Below are 4,634 nucleotides of genomic sequence, written 5' to 3' on the forward strand. Positions count from 1 at the left end.
ATGTGTTTTGTGTGGTTGTGCACTGTCGAGAAAGTTTGAAAAAACTACACAGAAGATGTTTAATTTGTCATATGCTTTAATGAAAAGGGTTTTTCTTTCAAATTGTCTGTGCCTTTTTGCTGCAATACGTTTTATTGTGTGATCAGCAGAGTGACTTTGGAGTCACACCCAGAACACAGCCCTGGAAGTAAATAAGGCACATGTGTGCAACTGGTATTGCACTTAGAACCTCAATAGTCTCCATAATATTAATGGCCACTATATGCAAAGTGATCTGAGTTGTATCCCCACTGTTGCAGTGAAACAGGAGATATCTAAGGTATGGAAAGTAACTGCAGCTATAAAGTCCTAAATGGCTGCAGATGTGCTACAATATACAACATTTTCATAGTATGTTGGAAATTAAAAAGAATAAATCACAATGTGACCCCAAAAAAAGAACTCCTAAAAAAAAAAAAGAGCTTTTCCTACTCAGTCTGATCTCAGAAACCATTGCTTATGATATTGCCCTAAAGAAAGCTAAAGACTATTGTCACTGGAGCATCTCTATTGCATTGTGGTTTGTGCCCTGTTAAACACTAGTGCTGATGTGGCTCCTGCAAACTTTTCTGTGATGTCCTTGGAAAACACTGCCATGTACTCATCAATAAATCAAATCATAATGAGAGTTATGAAAGCAGAGACTTTGTTCAGTAATACACAAATGCCACTTTTTGCATCTACTCAGTAAAAGTATGGTTGGTTACACTTCACAGATGATGGTTCAGCCAGAGACTGCCAGGAGGACAGGCCACCATCATCTCTCCCCAGTGAGATGTTCCCCAGCTCATGTCGAGGCTGATAAATACTTTCCAAATTACTTGACTGCCTGTGAAGTAAGTGAGCTGCAAAATCAGAATTAAGACAAGGGATAAATGTGATCTTAAGTGTATCTAACAGTTATAAAATTTGCAGACCAAGCTTTCCCACTGTGCTTAGAGAGTCCTTCATTTAGGTTAAGACTGCCTGGACTTCAGGTCTCATCTGTTCACTAATGGCTATGCTTGGTTCATTCCTGCTGCCATCATTTTTATTCACACGTTCCTATCAAAAACCCCAGAGTCTTTTCCAAAAACTGGGAATGTGAGACACCCAGCTGAGCACTCAAAATTTGAACTAAAGACTGAAAGTCAAAAAACCCAATATTTTCTCACTGTATTACAACTGGCTCATACCAAAGAGCCATGATCACCATGGAAACATAGAATCATCATAGAATGGGTTGGGTTGGAAAGGACCTTAAAGACCATCCAGTCCCACCCCCAGACATGGGCAAGGACAAGTGGTGGTCTGAAAAATAAAACCTAGACACGATTCCAGTATGGGGAAACTGGAATACTTTATTGAACACGAGAACACAATTTAAAGGCATCTGGGGCTGGACATGTTAATGAAGGGGACAACCTATGTTAACTGGGGAGTTGCACAAATTTTTACTGCAGTTTCCAAATAGTTCATTTTTCTCCTAGTAGGATTACATGGGGGATAGAGGGATCACAGGGGTTTAGACATGGTTTTAACAATCATCTCAAAAAGTCCTTTCTGATTTCTGCTGGAGCCAGGCTTGATCCATAAGGTAGAACTTTAACAGGTCTTGTGAGAAGGGTCCAGCTCCTTCAGATCACGAGATTTTTGTCAGCCCTTGTTTTCCTTTTGCTGAACGCTGGGTTTGGGCTCCCACAGGGACACCTCCCACTAGAACAGGTTGCTCCAACCTGGCCTTGGACAATTCCAGGGATGGGGCAGCCACAGCTTCTCTGGACAACCTGTGCCAGGGCCTCACCACCCCCACAGTTAGGATGTTCTTCCATTCTTATATTCAGGGATAGATGACATAACAAGTTGGCTTCTTACAGGGTACAAACCTGAGAAGATGATCCTGCCCTCATTCTCTGCCTTGTCTCTCTCCAATGCCTGTGTCTCTATCATGATGTCAAATCTGTCATTCTACAGAGGAGACAACTCCCATCTCTGGGAACCCACAGCAAGCCTCTGCTGAAGAGCACACTCAGTCTTGTGCAAAGTATTTGTCTGCAAAATCTTTCTCATTTTTTTTCAGTTATAAAATAAAAGACATCTTGTAAAGATATAATCAAATACAAGAAATGCCCATCAGGAAAAGAGAATCATACTCAGATTCCATTGTTTGTGACTTTCACAAATTTACACAAAGTTGTCAGCAAAGTGATATATTTCTGTTCTCTGTTCCTGCATGATATTTCATTTTGATGTTCTCACAAAAAACACTTCATCACTGAAAGGACCTCAAAAACTAAAACATAGGAAAGAGTAGGCAGTCATTTTTTATCTGTATTTGTGCTACAAAAGACAAAAGAATTTTATGAGCTGGTGAACAATGAGTTCTCCTCTGCTCTTCAGATATGGGACACACATCTCCTGGGTACAAAGTCTATTTACTTATAGAACAATGTTAAAAGATGACACCAGCGATAATTCACTAAAGAAGCTGAAAATGGCAAGGCAGGATGGGTCATCTGATTCAAAGTGACAAAAGAGAATAGTTGTATCCTTTGACAAAACAAAATTGGACCTAAACCCTGAAATATGTATTGCCCTTTATTTGAAATTGCCAGTGAAACCCTTGTGATTCCAAAGCAGATTGGACATTGTCCATAGTTGTCTTCCATTGTCTATGGAAGATGACAAGAAGCAGGCAGTAGCTCATTTTAGCCATTCTGCCAAAATCAATAGTATTTTATAGAGAGCTTCAGTGAGAAACAACTTGTCGTGCCAGAAACTGAAGCAGAATGTGTCAAAGAAATTAAACTCTTCTTTTTAAATGTTTTGGAGTAATTGAAGGGAATGTGAAGGAGGTATTCCATAAGCTTTGCAGGCCTAATAGGGGTAGAAGTTACCTCTCTCCAGATTGCTTCTCTGCAGAGCTGCCCTCAAGGTCAGAAAAGCTTTTGTTTCAGCTCCTCTGTTTCCCCAGTTAGCTGGTGGTTTCTGCCTGCATGTAGAATCTCAGTTGCTTATTTCTTGCCACAGAAATGTCACTTTTCAAAATTAACTGTTGTATGATGGTCTCCTACAGTGTTCTCTCCTCTTTTCATCAGCATTTAGGGAAGGGAGCGTGCCTGCAGGGAGGGCCATAGATCAGTGATCAGGGTAGTAAGTGCTTCTCTTTCCCCAGTCTCTACTTCGCAGTGGCTCTGGTTATAAACCTCTCTCAGGGGTTTTACAAGGTCTCCCAGCCCAGTGCCTGCAATCACTAGAGGATGGCAATGGGACTGTACATACCATTATCCCCATCACCTACTCTTCTGTGAAGTACAGGAGGAATTTCTACTCAATATTTCCCATGACCAGGTGATTTGTCAGAGGAGGGACCCACTGTACGTTGTCTGACAAAGTTCTCTAAAATTACGTACTTTCTCTTTCAGCTTTCTTGCTTTTTTTTTTAATCTATCTAATGATTGATGTATCCTATCTATTTGTCTCCAGTTGCCCTCCCCTTGTGACATCAAGTAAAACTATAAAACATGAATGCAGAAATAGAGTGTTGACTAACTCTTCAGCTCTGGGATTGGAAAGAAGACCATCATGACATGTATCAGCACCTGAACACTCTGTAGGCTTTTTCCCCTCCGAATTCTTTGGATAAAAACATTTCTGGTGAAGTAAATATTCCTAGGTTGAAGTGTAATTTATTTTGTCATTGTAAGTGGTATTTGTTCTACATTCACTTAATAATTTAACTGAAAAGGGTTATCTTTGTGTATAAAGAAGTAAACATGTTCAAAACCCACTTAACCTGTGAGTAGTTTTATTTTCTGAGGCATTCATAAATGACAACTAGCCTAAAGTGTTTAAAAACTTTTGTCCATAATAATAATAACAGTAAAGCCTAATGTGAGGTTTCTGAAAAGCTCATTAACTTAGGGAATAACAATGCCACACCTGGCTTGTCCAGTTATTTGGTGGGGACGGGGATTATTAGCAGCCTGCATAATCTGATTTAAAACACTATTTTCTAACTAATTTTAGTGTCCAATTTCTGCATATTAAATGTTACAATGCGAAAAGAATCTAATAAAATTCTATTTTTTGTCATATGAGATTTTGTCATACACCTTTTGAATTTACTTCTACACCTTGCATAAGGTGATAAATCATTATGTTCCAATAAGACCAGCTATTCAGTCACATACATTTCGGCTTCATGGCTTTAGAATACTAATTTTGACCACTAGTTTTAAAGTGTCAAATCTCAGGTAATTACTTTCCCAATGTTTATTTCAGAGCCCTTTTTTAGACATCACTGAATATAAATATAAATATGTCAGCATCTCAGCCCAAACTGTGCTAGAAAACCATTTATCTTTGCTTGTTGAAATAGTTTTTCTAGATATCGATTTACTTTCATTATTTTTCACACAGATTGCTTTTAATGCAACTACTTCAAGAGTCGACAATAAAGTATGTCCTTAATTGAATAATTTTCCATATCTTTCTAGGTCAGTAGACTATTTAAAATGGAGCTTGTCAGACTCAGATGTCGTTGCCTATTTTTTCTTTAATGGTAAAAAGAAAGAAACAGCAGGTAAGTAGGAGGATACCTAACATTTGTGCAG

General features: G+C 38.8%; 1 long non-coding RNA gene across 1 annotated transcript; it reads right to left on the reverse strand.

Moving 5' to 3' along the window:
- Positions 1 to 683: 683 nt before the first annotated feature.
- On the reverse strand, positions 684 to 3,011 carry LOC113971394. Its single transcript, XR_003535540.1, has 3 exons — positions 2,916 to 3,011; positions 1,905 to 2,031; positions 684 to 884 (listed from the first exon to the last, which is right to left on the reverse strand). It is a non-coding gene; the product is annotated as an uncharacterized LOC113971394 (long non-coding RNA).
- Between the last annotated feature and the right edge of the window lie 1,623 nt (positions 3,012 to 4,634).

This window comes from Neopelma chrysocephalum, unplaced genomic scaffold, assembly GCF_003984885.1.
Source record: "Neopelma chrysocephalum unplaced genomic scaffold, ASM398488v2 Primary Assembly neopelma1_83, whole genome shotgun sequence".
Taxonomy (NCBI): Eukaryota; Metazoa; Chordata; class Aves; order Passeriformes; family Pipridae; genus Neopelma; species Neopelma chrysocephalum.